Source organism: Aethalodelphis obliquidens, unplaced genomic scaffold (assembly GCF_003676395.1).
Source record: "Aethalodelphis obliquidens isolate GAN/ISIS:26980383/991018 unplaced genomic scaffold, ASM367639v1 scaffold13, whole genome shotgun sequence".
Lineage (NCBI taxonomy): Eukaryota > Metazoa > Chordata > Mammalia > Artiodactyla > Delphinidae > Aethalodelphis > Aethalodelphis obliquidens.
In genome coordinates this window covers 2059694-2078244 of record NW_020837957.1, presented here as the reverse complement: position 1 = coordinate 2078244, position 18551 = coordinate 2059694, and the positions used below count along the sequence as shown (strand labels likewise).

Sequence of the window (18551 nt, the reverse complement as noted above, 5' to 3'; positions counted from 1 at the left end):
AAAGAAGGGAATTACATAATGATAAAGGGGTCAATCCAACAAGAAGATATAACATTTGTAAATGTATATGCACCCAACAAAGGAGCACCAAGATACATGAAGTGTATATTAACAGACTTAAAGAAGTTGAAAGCAGTACAATATAGTAGAGGGCTTTAACACTCCCTCTCACATCAATGGAAAAAATTATGTATACAGAAAATCCATAAGAAAATATTGCAGTTAAATGACATGTTAGACCAAATGGATTAATAGATAACTATAGAACATTCCATCCAAAAGTATCAGATTACACATTCTTCTCAAGTGCACATGGAACATCTTCTAGGAAAGACTACATGTTAGGTCACAAAACAAATCCTAATACATTCAAGAAGACTGAAATTATATCAAGCATTTTCTCAGACCACAGTGATATGAAACCAGAAATCAATCACAAGAAATAAATAGGAAAAGCCACAAACATGTGGAGATTAAACACCATGCTACTGAACAATCAATGGATCATCAAAGAAATCAAAGGAGAAATTAAAAAATACCTAGGGACAAATGAAAACAGAAATACAACATACTAAAATCTATGGGATGCAGCAAAAGCAGTTCTAAGAAGAAAGTTCAGAGCAATATAGGTCTACCTCAAGAAATAAGAGAAATCCCAAATAAACAATCTAAATTTACACCTATAGGAACTAGAAAAAGATGCACAAATGAAGTCCAAAGTTAGTAGAAGGAAGGAAATAATAAAGATCAGAGTGGGAATAAATGAAATACAGACTAAAAATGATTGAAAATATCAATGAAACTAAGAGCTGATTCTTTAAAAAGTTAAAAAAAATTGACAAACTTTAAACTAGACAGATCAGAAGAATAAAGAGAGAGGACTCAAATAAATGAAATTAGAAATGACAAAAGAAATACAAGTGATACCAGAGAAATACAAAGGATTGTAAGAGATTACTACAAACACTCATATGCCAACAAATTGGACAACCTAGAAAGAAAGGATAAATTCCTAGGAACATACAATTTTCCAAAACTGAATTATGAAACATAAAAAAAATTGAACAGACTGAAACAGTATTGAAAAGTCTCCCAGCAAAGAAAAACCCAGGCCTAGAAGACTTTGCTGGTAAATTCTACAAAATATTTAAGGAAGATTTAATACCTATCCTTGTGAAACTCTTTCAAAAAATTGAAGAAGATGTAAACCTTAAAAACATACTTTATGAAGCCAGCATTATCCTGATACCAAAGCCAGACAAGGACACCACAAATAAAAAAAAAAAATTACAGGCCAATATCATTGATGAACATAGATGAAAAAATCCTCAACAAAATATTAACAAACCAAATCCAACAATACATTAAAAGGATCATACATCATGATCAAGCAGAATTTATTCCAGGGATAAAAGGATAGTTCATCTGCAAATCAATCAACATGATATATCACATTAACCAAATGAAGAATAAAAATCATATGATCAACTCAATAGATGCAGAAAAAGCATTTGACAAAATTTAATATCCATTTATGATAAAAACTCTCAACAGTGGCTGTAGAGAGAATGTAACTCAACATCAGAAAGCCCATATATGACAAGCCCACAGCTAATATCATAGTCAATGATGAAAAGCTGAAAGCATTTCCTCTAAGATCAGGAACAAGACAAGGATGCCCACTCCAGCCACTTTTATTCAATATAGTATTGGAAGTCCTAGCCACAGCAATTAGGTAGGAAAAAAATTAAAGGCATCCAAATCGAAAAGGAAGAAGTAAAAGTGCCATGATTTGCAGACAATATGATACTGTATATAGAGAATCCTAAAGACTCTACCAAGAAAACGTTAGAACTAATAAAGAGCTCAGTAATGTTGAAGCATACAAAATCAATACACAAAACTCCATGGCATTCTATACACTAATAACCAACTATCTAAATGAGAAATTAAGAAAACAATCTCATTTACAATTGCATCAAAAAGAATATAATACCTAGGCATAAATTTAACCAAGGAATTTAAAGACCTGTACACTGAAAACTACAAGAAATGATGAAAGAAATTGAAGAAGACACAAATAAATGAAAAGATATTCCATGTTCCTTGATTGGAAGAATTAATATTATTCAAATGTCCATATTACCCAAAGCAATTGACAGATTTAATGAAATCCCTATCAAAATTCCAATGCCATATTTCACAAAAGTAAAAGAATTCTAAAATTTGTATGGGACCACAAAAGATCCTGAATAACGAAAACAATCCTGAGGAAAAAGAACAAAGCTGGAGGTATCACACTCCCTGATTTCAAACTATACTACAAAAAAACAGTAATCAAACTGTATTACACTGGCACAAAAACAGACATATAGATTAATGAAACAAAATTGAGAGCCCAGAAATGTACCCACACATATATGAACAATTAGTTTACTGCAAACGAGTAAAGAACATACGATGGAAAAACAACAGTTTCCTCAATAAATGTTGGGAAAACTGGAGATCCATATGAAAAAAATGAAACTATACCACACAAAAATTAACTCAAAATGGATTAAAGACTTGAATGTAGGACCTGAAATCATAAAATTACTAAAAGAAAACATCAGCGATAACCTTATTGACATTGGTTTTTGTGGTATTTTTGTACATCTGAATCCAAGGGGAACGGAAACAAAAGCAAAATTAAACCAATGGGACTACATCAAACTGAGAAGCCTCTGCACAGCAGAGGAAGCCACTTACAAAATTAAAAGGCCATCTACTGAATGAGTGAAGATACTTGCAAATCGTATCTTCAATAAAGGGTTAATATCCAAAATATATAAAGAACTCATATGAAGAACTCAACAACAACAAAAACAAACAACCTGATTAAAAAATAGGCAAAGGTTCTGAACAGACATTTTTTTTAAAGAAAGCATATGTTTGACCAACAAGCCCCTGAAAAGATGTTCAACATCACTAATTACTAGGGAAACGTAAATCAAAAGCACAACAAGATATCTCTCACACCTGTTAGAATGGCAATTACTGAAAAGACAAGAAATAAATGTTGGAGAGTTTGTGGAGAAAAAGGAACCCTTGTACACTGTTGGTGGGACTGTAAATTGATGCAGTCACTATGGAAAATACTATGGAGATTCCTCAAAATACTAAGAATAGAACTACCATATGACACAGGTATTCCACTTCTGGGTTTTTATTCAAAGAACACAAAAACACTAATTCAAAAAGTTATATTCATCCCTGTGTTCACTGCAGCATTATTTATGATAGCCAAGACATGGAAGCAACCTAAGTATCCACTGATGGATGAATGGATAAAGAAAGATATATACAAAATGGAATATTATTCAGCCATAAAAAGGAAAAAATCCTGTCATCATGACAACATGGATGTATCTAGAAGGTACTACTCTAAGCAAAACAAATCAGATGGAGAAAGACAAATACAGTATGAGTTCACTCATATGCAGAATGCTAAAAAAAAAACAAAAGGAATTTTAAAATAAAATAAAACAAAAACAAACTCATAGATACAGAGATCAGATTAGTGTTTACCAGAGGGGAAGGGGGTTGCGGGGAGGTGAAATGGGTGAAGGGGTCAACTTTATGGTGATGGATGATAACTAGATATATGGTGCTGATCACTTTGTAGTGTATAAAGATATCAAATTATAATTTTGAACACTAGAAATTTATAAAAACCTACAAATAAAAATCCGTAGGCACATTTTAATGTATAGTTTTTTGATCTCTGAGAAGAAGTAGAATATACTCAACTTAAAAACAAGGAAGAATAAAAATTGCAAAGCAAAAGATTTGATATGATGTTTATATTGTAAACCAAAACCAACCATAAAATCTAATTAAGAAACTAATAAACTGGGGAGCAAATTTTCAAAAACATGACAGGTAAAAATCAATGTACATTGAAATAGAGAGCTCATAGATGCTAATGAGAAAATGCATGAGCTCCCATTCGAAAGATGAGTCAGGAACTTCAATGGTAAATTCATATACCTTTATACATACACACAAGGAAAAGAAAAAAGAAAAGACAATGGTTTACAGTATTAAAATATTTAATGTTATGAATTATGGCAGAGATGGTTAACAGACTTCCAAAATTTATGGTCCTTCTTTATAGCAGCTTTTTATTTTATTTTATTTTATATATTTTATTTATTTATTTTTGGCTGCATTGGGTCTTTGTGGCTGTGAGCGGGCTTTCTCTCTTGTTGCGGAGCATGAGCTCTAGGTGCACAGGCTTAGTAGTTGTGGCACGCAGGATCTAGAGCACAGGCTCAGTAGTTGTGGCACATGGACTTAGTTGCTCCGTGGTATGTGGGATCTTCCCAGGCCAGAGCTCAAACCTGTGTCCCCTGCATTAACAGGCAGATTCTTAACCACCACGCCACCAGGGAAGTCCCTATAGCAGCTTTTTAGTTAGAAACTGCCTTTCTCAGACACCCTTTCTCTATGTGGTTCATATGACTGGTCTCTATCAATGGAATGTGAGTAAAAAGTGATGTCTATCACTCTTAGAGCAAGGCTTTTAAGAATTGGGTTGTGCCTTTTTTTCACATTCTCTGTTCTTCCACCTTCTGTATGCAATTAACTATGATGTTCTAGCAAATGTTTATGACTTAGCTGCAATTATTTGGCATTTTCAGCTCTTATAAAATGAAGTGGTCTCTTTTCTCCTATGAAGATTAATAAAGTAGGAAATTCTCTAAACGGTTTAGAAAGTGGCTATAAAACAAATAATCAATGCTACAACAATATAGTGTAGGACTATACTCAGAAAAGCAAGGAAGAAGAAGACATAGGATTATGGAAACTGTGAATCCATATCAGATAGAATTAGGTTTGCTGCATGTAACAGACAAAATAAATGAGTAATTTAAACAGGATAGAGTTGTATTACTTTCTCACATAAAAGAAAGGCAATGTAGAACTGATGTGCTATCTACCCATTATCATTTTGGATCTAGGGACTTATCTTTCTGTTCCACCACCTAAGCATTTTGCTCCCACATTCAGCATCATATAATGTTGCAAGATGGACAGTGGAATGCCAGCTGTCATAGTTATAGGCTTGAGCAAGGAGAAAATGCAGAAGGCAAAAAAACTACGGAGTCAGGTTCCTTTAAAAGTATTGTGAGGAGTCCTGCACTACACTTCTGTTTCCACCTCATTGGCCAGAACTGCCATACAGTCATACCAAACTGAGGAAGGCTGGGAAATGTGTTTTACCTCAGGCAGCAATATGCTCAGTTAAAATTTGGGGTTTTTTCCAAAGAGAAATGATGAAGATGATAGGCAACTGGACCATAAGACCCCTCCTACCTAGTGGTGAAGAGAAGTTCTAGGATGAGCATTGCCAGCAGCTGTAGGAAAAGCCAGGCCACATTAAAGTAGGAAGGAGGTCTTTAGGACAAAGTTCCCTGGGGGAAAAATTGGGACTCCATGCTTTAGATGATATGACTGAGAGGGCAGGACAACTTGAAAATCTGATAAGGACTTTTTTTTTTAATGAAAGAGAAAATAATAGCAATTAAAAGTCCAGGAAAAACAAAAGCTGTACAATAAAATCATGTTTGAAATATGTAACAAAATAAAATAATGGTGTAAGAAAATAGAGTTCATTAAATATTTTTAATAAGTATAATCTCTTTTAAGTGGCCAAGAGATCAGATAGTGACCATGTAAAGAAAGATGTAATCCTAGCGCACTTCCTGAACAAATGGGAGAAAAATATTTACATACGTATAAATATGAAAATAGTATGTACTAGTTTTTAATGTTTAGAGTCAGCCTTCAGACAAGATATGGATTTGTTGTTGCTGAGAAACAACTAATGTGAAAGTGTAACTGACAGAAGATGGAAAGTGGGAGGCAGGGGAGGAACATAAAGAAAAGGGTAGAACTCATTTTTCATCTTACAGAGTTGAGTCAGGATACTGACTAATATTGATAGAAAGAGAATTTTAAATATTATTTAAAGCTATAAAGATAATCAGTAAAAGAAGTATAAATAATATATTGGAGGCTTGGCCAAGATGGTGTAGTAGGAAGACCCTGAGCTCACCTCCTCTCTTGGGCATACCAAAATTACAACTATTTACAGAGAAGCTATTGATGAGAAAGGCTAGAATCTACCAGAATAGATCATCTACAACTAAAGATATAAAGAAGGAACCACAATAAGACAGGTGGGGGGGGTGGAATCGCGGTATAGTAAAGACTTATACCCCCAGGTGGGCAACCTATAATCGGGAGAATAATTACAATTGCAGAGGTTCTCCCCAAGGCACGAGGGGCCTAAGCTTCACATTGGGTTCCCCAGCATAGGGGTCCTACACCAGGAAGACAAGCCTCCAGAATGTTTAGCTTTGAAGTCCAGTGGGGCTTACTTTTGGTAGACACAGAGGACTGTGGGAAATAGAGACTCCACACTTAAAGAGCACACACAAAATCTCACATGCTCTGGGACTCACGGCAGAAGCAATAATTCGAAAGTAGCTTGGGTCAGAGTCACCTGCTGATCTTGGAGAGTCTCCCAGAGAGGCAAGAGGCAACTAGAGCTCATCCTGGAGACACAGACACCAGCAGCAGACATTGTGGAGCACTCATTCTACCATGTGGACACTGGTGCTGGCAAGCACCAATGTGGAATCCTTCCTTGAGCTCATCAGCCTTTGGACCCAGCCCAGCCCCTACCCACCAGCCTGTAAATTCCAGGAGTCAGATGTCTCAGGCCAAGCAACTAGCTGGGAAGGGACACAGCCCCACCCACCAGCAGGCAGGTTGCTTTAAGACTCTGTGAGCTTAGAGCTGTCCCTGGACATGGCCCTGTCCACCAGAGGGCTCAGGACATGTGTGTGCAGGCACTAGAACTGAGACGGCCCCCCCCCCCCCAGGGCCCTGCAGCCAGAGACACTGGGACCCAGCTCCACTCCCAATGGGAGGTATCAGCACCAGGACCACCTGGGCCCTGGCCCCACCGAGCAGCAGGCGGACACCAGCCCCAGGACTATTGCAGCCCCTCAGCCTGCCATGGCAGGAAACAGCTCACCCATCAGCAGGCTGGTACCAGCCCTGGGACATGATGGGCCCCAGCCCTGCCCACCAGCAGGTCAAAATCAGATCTGAAAAACCTTGGTCCCCTCCAGCCACCATGGGGTCAGGCCCCACTCAACAGGAGGACAACACAAGCTTCTTGACACCCTGGGCCCCTCAGTCAGCTGTGTCAGGAACTGACTCCACACACCAGTGGTCTGATAACAGCTCTGGGTACCCTGGGCCCTACAGAAAGAGACACCAGGACTTGGTTCTGCCTGCCAGGGGGCCGGCACTAGCCCCAGGATATGGCTACAACTAGAAGCATGAAAATTACAAAAGGAAAAAACACATTGGTAAAGGCAAATATTCAGGCAAGGTAGTAAATCATCTATATCTACAATAAGCAGTTAAGGGATACACAAAACAATTACATGTAAAATATGATGTCAAAACAGTAATTGTGAGGGAAGGAGAGTAAAAGTGTAGTGTTGTTAAAATGTGTTTGAAATTAAGAAATTATCAACTTAAATAATCATATATATACATATATATATATATGTATATATAAATAGCTATATGTAAACCTCATGGTAATCACAAACCAAAAATCTATAATAGATACATACCCCAAACCCAGAAAGGAATCCAAATATAACACTAATTACAATCATCAAATCACAAGAGAACAAAAGACAAAGAAAGGAACAAAAAAGAACTACAAAAACAACTTAGAATAATTAACAAAATGGCAATAAGTACATGCCTATCAATAATTACTTTATATGTAAATGGTCTAAATGCTCCAATCAAAAGACAAAGAACAGGGCTTCCCTGGTGGTGCAGTGTTTGAGGGTCTGCCTGCCGATGCAGGGGACATGGGTTCGTGCCCCGGTCCGGGAAGATCCCACATGCCGCGGAGCGGCTGGGCCTGTGAGCCATGGCCGCTGAGCCTGCACGTCTGGAGACTGTGCTCTGCAATGAGAGAGGCCACAACAGTGAGAGGCCCGCGTACCGCCAAAAAAAAAAAAAAGACAAAGAATGTCTAAATGGATACTAAAACAAGATATATATATATGCTGCCACAAGACCTATATATATGCTGCCTATAAGAGACTGACTTCAGATCTAAAGACACACACAGACTAAAAGTGAGGGAGTGGAAAAAGATATTCCATGCAAATGGAAATTAAAAGGAAGCCTGGTAGCAGTACTTATATCAGCCAAAATAGACTTTAAAATAAAGATTGTAGCAAGAAACAAAGAAGGACATTACATAAAGATCAAGGGAATCAATCAAAGAAGAAGATATAACAATTTTAAATATATATGGACCCAACATGGGAGTACCTAAATACATAAAGCACATATTAACAGACATAAAGGGAGAAATTGACAGTAACCCAATAACAGTAGGGCATGTGGACAGAAAATCAATAAAGAAACACAACCCTTAAACAACATGTTAGACCACATGGTATATATATATGTGTGTGTGTGCATGCGCACGTGTGTATATACATATATACATACATACATACACACACACACATATATATATAATATTCCACTGAAAAGCAGAATATGCATTCTTTTCAAATACACATGGAACATGTGCACATGGATACACATGGAACATACTAGGCTATAAAGCAGGTCTCAGTAAATTTAAGAAAACTGAAATCATATCAACCATCATTTCTGACCACAATGCTATGAGACTAGAAATCAACTATAGAAATAAAGACTGCAAAATACACAAACACATGGAGGCTAATCAATATGCTACTAAACAACCAATGGATCACTGAAGAAATAAAAAATATCTGGAAACAAATGAACATGAAAACACAATAATTCAAAATCTATGGGGCATGGAGGTGCCCGCTCCTCCCCCTGTGGGTGGCTGGGCTGGCAGTGCTGAGCTCCCTGTGTGTGGCACACGGGGCGCCTGATGGATGCAGTGGCAGCGGGTGGTGGTGCTTCAGCGGTGTGCTCAGCTGGGCCCCCTCCCACTCCCCTGCTCCTCTCATCCACATCCCCTGGCTGTGCAGCCACCATGGCGTCTGGTGAGGAGGACAGCACCAATGGCAGCACCTCAGAGGCCATGGGCAAGAGGAAGTGCCTGGGCTTGTTGGCCACCGCCTGGCTCACCTTCTACAGCATCACCATGACTGCAGGGCGGCTGGTACTGGCTACTACATGCACTGTAGTTAAAAATGTACTGGCTGGTACATTTTTATATGGAAAAAGGAATACACAAAGGTTTATATAAAAGTATTTAGAAGACACTTAAATTTTCCCAGACATTTGCCTTGCTTGCGGAATTGTACCTACTTCTGTGCTTGTGGCTGGGGTCCAAGTGAGTTCAAGAATCTTTATGGTGTGGCTCTTTACTCACAGTATAAAACTAATATAATTTTTTTATCATTTATATCCTGTCAGAGTTGCTGGTGAACTTCTTACGATATATGCTGCCTTACCATATGTGAAGAAAAAAGGAATGTTCTCAATAAGACTTCCGAATAAATACAATGCTTCTTTTGACTACTATTATTTCCTTCTTATAACCATGGCCTCATATATACCATTGTTACCACAATCTACTTTCATATGTTACATCAGAGAAGAAAGGTGCTTCATGGAGAGGTGATTATTGAAAGGGAAGATGTAATGATTCCTACAACAAGGTGTTTTTTGCAGAATAACCAGGATTACTTGAGTCTAAGGGTTAATAACAGGAATAAACAGCTTCATGAAAAAAAATATCTATGGGATGTAGCAAAATTAGTTCTAAGAGGGAAATTTAAAGTGATAAAGTCTACCTCTGGAAACAAAAAAAATCTCAAAATTTCAAACCTTACACCTAAAGGAATTAGAAAAAGAAGAACAAACAAAACCCCAGAAGAAGCAGAAGAAAAGAGATCATGAAGATCAGAGCAAAAATAAATGAAATAGAGACTAAAAAGAAAAGAAAAGAAAAGATCAATGTAACTAAGAGCTCATTCTTTGAAAAGATAAATAAAATTGATAAGGCTTTAACCAGACTCACCAAGAAAAATAGAGTGATGACTCAAATCAATAAAATCAGAAATGAAAAAGGAAAATTTGCAATTGACATCACAGAAATACAAAGACTCAAGAGATTACTACAAACAACTACATGCCACCAAAATGGACAATTCAGAAAAAATGGGCAAATTCTGAGAAATCTACAGTCTCCCATGACTGAACCAGGTTTAAATAGAAAATATGAACAGACCAATTACCAGTAATGAAATTGAATCAGTAATTTAAAAAATTTTACAAAAACAAAGGTCCAGCACCAGATGGTTTCACAGGTGAATTCTACAAAACATTTAAAGAAAAGTTAACACCTATCCTTTTCAAACTATTTCAAAAAATTGCAGAGTAAGGAGTACTTCCAAACTCATTCTACAAGGCCAGCGTCACCCTCATACCAAAACTAAACAAAAATATCATCACAAAAAAGAAAATTATAGACCAGGGTCCCTGACAAACATATATGCAAAAATTCTCAAAAAATATTAGCAAACTGAATCTAACAATACATTAAAAGGATCATACACCATGATCAAGTGGGATTTGTCCCAGGGTTGCAAGGCTGGTTCAATATCTGCAAACCAATCAGTGTGATACATTACATTAACAATTTGAAGAATAAAAATCATAAGATCTCCATAGTGGCTGTATCAATTTACATTCCCATAAACAGTACAAGCGGTTTCCCTTTTCCCCACACCCTCTCCAGCATTTATTGTTTGTAGATTTTTTGATGATGGCCATTCTGACTGGTGTGAGGTGATATCTCATTGTAGTTTTGATTTGCATTTCTCTAATGATTAGTGATATTGAGCATCTTTTCATGTGTTTGTTGGATATCTGTATATCTTCTTTGGAGAAATGTCTGCTTAGGCCTTTTGCCATTTTTGGATTGGTTTGTTTATTTTTCTGATATTGAGCTGCATGAGCTGCTTGTATATTTTGGAGATTAATCCTTTGTCAGTTGCTTCATTGGCAAATATTTTCTCTCATTCTGAGGGTTGTCTTTTCATCTATTTTATGATTTCCTTTGCTGTGCAAATGCTTTTAAGTTTCATTAGGTCCCATTTGTTTATTTTTGGTTTTATTTCCATTTCTTTAGGGGGTAGGTCAAAAAGGATCTTGCTGTGATTTATGTCATAGAGTGTTCTGCCTATGTTTTCCTCGAAGAGTTTTATAGTTCCTGGCCTTACATTTAGGTCTTTAATCCATTTTGAGTTTATTTTTGTGTATGGTGTTAGGGAGTGTTCTAATTTCATTCTTTTACATGTAGCTGTCCAGTTTTCCCAGCACCACTTATTGAAGAGGCTGTCTTTTCTCCATTATGTACTCTTGCCTCCTTTATCAAAGATAAGGTGACCAAATGTGCGTGGGTCTATCTCTGGGCTTTCTATCCTGTTCCATTGATCTATCTTTCTGTTTTTGTGCCAGTACCATACTGCCTTGTTTACTGTAGCTTTGTAGTATAGTCTGAAGTCAGGGAGTCTGATTCCTCCACCTCCGTTTTTCCTTCTCAAGATTGCTTTGGTTATATGGGGTTTTTTGTGTTTCCATACAAATTGTGAGATTTTTTGTTCCTAGTTCTGTGAAAAGTGCCAGTGGTAGTTTGATAGGGATTGCATTGAATCTGTAGATTGCTTTGGGTAGTAGAGTCATTTTCACAATGTTGTTTCTTCCAATCCAAGAACATGGTATGTCTATCCATCTGTATCATCTTTAATTTCTTTTATCAGTGTCTTACAGTTTTCTGCATACAGGTCTTTTGTCTCCTTAGGTAGGTTTATTCCTAGGTACTTTATTCTTTTTTTGCAATGGTAAATGAGAGTGTTTCCTTAATTTCTCTTTCAGATTTTTCATTATTAGTGTATAGGAATGCAAGAGATTTCTGTGCATTAATTTTTGTATCCTGCTACTCTACTGAATTCATTGATTAGCTCTAGTAGTTTTCTGGTAGCATCTTTAGGATTCTTGGTGTATAGTATCATGTCATCTGCAAAGAGTGACAGTTTTACTTCTTCTTTTATGGTTTGGATTCCTTTTATTTCTTTTTCTTCTCTGATTGCTGTGGCTAAAACTTCCAAAACTATGTTGAATAATAGTGGTGAGAGTGGGCAACCTTGTCTTGTTCCTGGCCTTAGAGGAAATGGTTTCAGTTTTTCACCATTGAGAACGATGTTGGCTGTGGGTTTGTCATATATGGTCTTTATTATGTTGAGGTAAGTTCCCTCTATGCCTACTTTCTGGAGGATTTTTATCATAAATTGGTGATGGGTATTGTCAAAAGCTTTTTCTGCATCAGCTGAGATTATCACATGGTTTTTATCCTTCAGTTTGTTAATATGGTGTATCACATTGTTTGATTTGTGTATATTGAAGAATACTTGCATTCCTGGGATAAACCCAACTTGATCACGGTGTATGATCCTTTTAATGAGCTGTTGGATTCTGTTTGCAAGTATATTGTTGAGGATTTTTGCAGCTATGTTCATCAGAGATATTGACCTGTATGGAGGTTCCTTAAAAAACTAAAAATAGAACTACCATATGACCCAGAAATCCCACTACTGGGCACATACCTTGAGAAAACCATAATTCAAAAAGAGTCATGTACCACAATGTTCATTGCAACACTATTTACAATAGCCAGAACATGGAAGCAACCTAATTGTTCATCAACAGAGAATGGATAAAGAAGATGTGGCAATATATACAATGGAATATTACTCAGCCATAAAAAGGAATGAAATTGAGTTATTTGTAGTGAGGTGGATGGACCTAGAGTCTGTCATACAGAATGAAGTAAGTCAGAAAGAGAAAAACTAATATGCTAACCCATATGTATGGAATGTAAAAAAAATGCTTCTGAAGAGCCTAGGGGCAGGACAGGAATAAAGACACAGATGTAGAGAATGGACTTGAGGACACAGGGAGGGGGAAGGATAAGCTGGGATGAAGTTAGAGAGTAAAACTGACATACATACACTACCAAATGTAAAATAGATAGCTAGTGGGAAGCAGCTTCATGGCACAGGGAGATCAGCTTGGTGCTTTGTGACCACCTAGAGGGGTGGGATAAGGAGGGTGCTAGGGAAATGCAAGAGGGAGGGGATATGGGGATATACATATACATATAGCTGATTCACTTTTTTATACAGAAGAAACTAACACAGCACTGTAAAGCAATTATACTCCAATAAAGATGTTAAAAAAATCGTATGATCTTCTCAATAGAGCAGAAAAAGGTTTTGACAAAATTCAACATTAATTTATGTTGATAAACATGCTTATAAAGTATGACATACTTAAAAAGTATGTCAACATACTTTCTAAAAAGTCTCCAGAAAGTGGGTATAGAAGGAACATACTTCAAAATAATAAAGGCATGTGAGCCTTTAGGCACACAGCTAACATCATACTCAATGGTGAAAAGCTGAAAGCATTTCCTGTAAGTTCAGGAATGACAAGGATGCCTACTCTTGCCACTTTTACTCAACATATTATTAGAAGTGCTAGCCACTGCAATCTGCCAAGAAAAATAAGTAAAAAGAATCCAAATTGGAAAGGAAGAAGTTAAACTGTCACTGTTTGCTGATGACAATATTATACACAGAAAATATAAAGATGCCACCAAAAAACTACTAGAGCTCATCAATGAATTTAGGGAAGTTGCAGGATACAAAATTAATATACAGAAATCTGTTGCACTACTTCAACAACAACGTATCAGAAAGAGAAATTAAGGAAACAATCGTATTTGCAATCATATCAAAAAGAATAAAATACCTAGGAATAAATCTAACATAGGTAGTTAAAGATCTGTACTTGGAAAACTTTAAGACACTGATGAACGACATCGAAGACAACACAAAGAGATGGAAAGATATACCATGTTCATGGTTTGGAAGAACTGATATTGTTAAAGTGACCATACCACTGAACGCAACCTAAAGGTTCAATGCAATGCCTATCAAAATACTAATGGCATTTTCCACAGAACCAGAACAAATAATTTTTAAATTCGTATCAAAACACAGAAGACCCTGAATAGCTAAAACAATCTTGAGAAAGAATAACAGAGCTGGAGGTATCATGTTCCATGACTTCATACTATACTACAAAGCTGCAGTAATCAAAACAGTATGGTACTGGCACAAAAAGAGATATATAGATCAATGGAATAGACAGTCCAGAAACGAACTCACACTTATGTGGTCAATTTATTACAAAGGAGGCAAGAATATACAAAGGCAAAAAAGCCTCTTCGAGAAATGGTGTTGGGAAAACTGGACAGCTACATGCAAACGAATCAAACTGTACTGCTTTCTCACACCATTACAAAAATAAACTCAAAATGGATTAATGGCTTACCATCAATAAAATCACACCATTACAAAAGTAAACTCAAAATGGATTAATTGCTTAAATGTAAGTCATGAAGCCATAAAAATTCTAGAAGAAAACATAGGCAGAGCACTCTTTGACATAAATTGTAGCAATATTTTTTTGTATCTGTCTCCTATGGCAAAGGGAACAAAAGTAAAAATAAACAAATGGGACCTAATTAAACTTAAAAGCTTTTGCATAGCAAAGGAAACCATTGGCAAAACAAAAAAACAACCTACTGAATGGGAGAACATATTCGCAAATGATATGACGAATAAGGGGTTAATATCCAAAATCTACAAACACCTCATACAACTCAGTATCAAAAAAATATACAACCTGATTAAAAAATCGGCAAGAGACCTGAATAGACATTTTTTCGAAGAAGACATACAGATGGCCAACAGGTCCATGAAAATATATTCAACATTGCTAATCATCAGAGAAATGTAAATCAAAACCACAATGAGATATCACCTCACACCTGTCAGACTGTCTATCATCAAAATGACCACAGATAACAAATGCTGGTGTGGATGTGGAGAAAAGGGAACACTTGAACACTGTTGGTGGGAATGTAAATTTTTGCAGCCACTATGGAAAACAGTATGAAATTTCCTCAAAAAACTAAAAATAGAACTATCTGCAATTCCACTCCTGGGTATGTATTTGAAAAAACTGAAAATACTCATTCAAAAAATATACAAGCACCCTGATATTTATAGCAGCATTATTTACAATAGCCAAGATATGGAAGTGTCCATCAGAAGATGAATGGATAAAGAAGAAGTGGTATATATATACAGTGGAATACTACTCAGCCATAAAAAAGAATGAAATTTTGCTATTTGCAGCAATGTGGATGATCCTGGAGGGTATTATGCTTAGTGAACTAAGTCAGACAGAGAAAGACAACTACTATATGTTATCACTTATATGTGAAATCTAAAAAATAAAGCAAACGAATATAAAAAAACAGAAGCAGTTTCACAGATATAGAGGACAATCTAGTGGTTAGCAGTGGGGAGAAGGAAGGTGGGGGAAAGATGGAGGTAGGAGATTAAGAGGTACAAACTACTATATATAAAATAAATAAGCTACAAGGATATATTGTACAGCAGAAGAAACATAGCCAACATTTTATAATAACTTTAAATGGAGTATAATCGATAAAATTGTAAATCACTATGTTGTACACCTGAAATTAATATAATATTGTAGCTATCTAGGAAAAGAGAGACCTTAAATAAAAAGTCATACAATTAATGTACAGTTATGAAATCGGCTTAGAGAGTTTTAGGTGAGAATTAAAGGGAGTTCATCTCATGTCCACAGGTTCGGAATTCTGGATCTAATCTTTCTAGTTTAGAAAATCCAGTTTTAAAAAAGCAGGATCAGGGACTTCCTTGGTGGGGCAGTGGTTAAGAATCTGCCTGCCAATGCAAGGGACATGGGTTCGAGCCCTGGTCCAGGAAGATCCTACATGCTGCGGAGCAAATAAGCCTGTGTGCCACAACTACTGAGTCTGAGCTCTAGAGCTGACAAGCCACAACTACTGAGCCCATTGGCCACAACTACTGAAGCCCACGCACCTAGAGCCCATGCTCTGCAACAAGAGAAGCCACCACAATGAGAAGCCTGTGCACCGCAAGGAAGAGTAGCCCTCTCTCGCCACAACTAGAGAAAGCCTGCACGCAGCAACAAAGATCCAATGCAGCCAAAAATAAAATAAATAAATAAATAGCAGGTACACAGACTGGCTTTTTAAAATAAAAACATGATAGTGTTCAGGAGGTAACAGATACCGATTATCCACATGTTTTTTTCATCTTTTCTATATTAATTCTTCTATTTATACCCACTCAATATGTAAAAGGCAGCTGCCTGTGCAGTTCTCTAGTTGTAAATGACACAACAAAGTCTTAGCTTAATTAAAAGACTATAAACAGTGGGTGGGGAAATCCCAGCTTCTTTTCCTTTTCTTCTGCTATCAATGGGGTTAGGATAGCTCTTCATCCAACTTTGCCTTCGGATGCCTGTCACAGGCATTCTCAGTACCACCAGATAATGAGAGGTATTATCAAGTCAGGGGGAGGGAGAAAAAGGCTTATTTTCCAATTATGAATGTACTGATTCATTAACACTTGACTTGAGCATTCATTTTAGATTCAGGTTGTCATGGACTTGCATTTAAACAATAGTGGCATGTTGATCTCTGCCATCTTTCAACAATCTTGCATGGGATGTCATTTAAGAAACAGCAGAAAGAGGAGCTGAAAAGGAGTAAAATATTCATGGCCAAAGTCAAAATTATATAAGCTGGCTGAGGAACCCTAATTCGTTTTACTCATCTTTGGCAAATCTCAAAATGTAGTACGATAATGGCTTATTGTACAAACTTTAAACTAGACACTAAGAAATCCAAAGTAGAGAGCTCATTACCTCATCCAAAATCTACCTAAAGTCATGGAAAAGTTAATGGTAGTATTAGTAAAGCATCAAGTTACAAGAGTTTAAATATTTACTGTGATATTTATTTTTCAATATTTATGAATGTACCCAATATTTCTATAAGACTATACCTCCTTAGTGATGCAGCACCAAAAATATAGTCAATTTCCATAGAAAGCATCATATTACTTTAATTAATATTTATTGCTCAAGTAACCATCTCAAACTATTTTTCTTAATCTAAATTTGCTTTGGATTTAGGAGAATATTTTATCCTTTATTTGTCATACATCAGTGACTGAGATACCACTTTCAAAATTTTTGTCCATCTCCAGGCATCAACTTTATTTTCTTCATATTTTTGTTTAAATTGACTAATTTTATTTTAATTAACTTGACTTAAGTAATAATATGATTAAAGTCAAGGGATTGGTATGATAGCTGTAATTTTTCAAATAACCATTAAATTAAAACCCAGGGGGCTTCCCTGGTGGCACAGTGGTTGAGAGTCTGCCTGCCGATGCGGGAGACACGGGTTCGTGCCCCGGTCCGGGAGGATCCCACATGTTGCGGAGCGGCTGGGCCCGTGAGTCATGGCCGCTGAGCCTGCGCGTCTGGAGCCTGTGCTCCGCAACGGGAGAGGCCACACAGTGAGAGGCCCGCGTACCACAAAAAAAAAAAAAAACAAAAAAAAACCCAGGGGCTTTCCTGGTGGCGCAGTGATTGAGAGTCCGCCTGCAGATGCAGGGGACATGGGTTCGTGCCCCGGTCCGGGAAGATCCCACATGCCGCGGAGCGGCTAGGCCCGTGAGCCATGGCTGCTGAGCCTGCGCGTCCGGAGCCTCTGCTCCGCAATGGGAGAGGCCACAACAGTGAGAGGCCCATGTACTGCAAAAAAAATAAATAAATAAAATAAAAATAAAACCCAGAGTGTAGAGTTCATAATTGTTATTACCTGGAGTGTTAGTTTAAGGCAAGCTATAACTCTTGTTGCTTTTAAGCTGCTGAAAACTGAGATTTTCTGCTTTTTATTACAGAATAACTTAGCCTATCCTGAATGATGAGGTACAAAATTTTTATATTAATGGTTGTGCACCACCCCTCAAATTTTGCATTCAAAATTTCCTAAAATCCTTTAGTGGCTGCAAAAGTAAAAACTCACAAAGTGAGAACATAAGAAGGCCAGCAAAAAGTGACTAGGAGGAAGAAATTTTAATAGCTGCATGGAGCTGGGGAGAAAGAGTTCAAAATTCAAATTCTGTCAAGTTAGAAGGGTTTGGTGAACATCTCAGACTTTTCACTAAAACCTCAGAAAAGCCATACCTTATAAGTAAGCCCAGGACTAAGGGCTCCAGTCTAGAATTACATGCAAAATGAAAATAAATCCATTATAACAGAACTTAAAACAAGCTTCCACTTATGATTAACGTGATTCATATGTGTGGTTACTAGAGGCTGAGAGTGGGAGGAGGGAGAATTGGAGCAAGGTCATCAAAAGGTACAAATTTCCACTAAAAAGACAAATAAGTACTAGAGGCATAATGTAGAACATGATGACTATATTTAACACTGCTTGATACACA

At 37.0% G+C, this 18551-nt stretch overlaps 1 pseudogene; it reads left to right on the top strand.

The window, feature by feature from the left end:
- LOC113624256 (very-long-chain (3R)-3-hydroxyacyl-CoA dehydratase 1 pseudogene) overlaps positions 1-18029 on the top strand; it is a 50480-nt pseudogene extending 32451 nt beyond the window's left edge.
- The last annotated feature ends 522 nt before the right edge of the window (positions 18030-18551 follow it).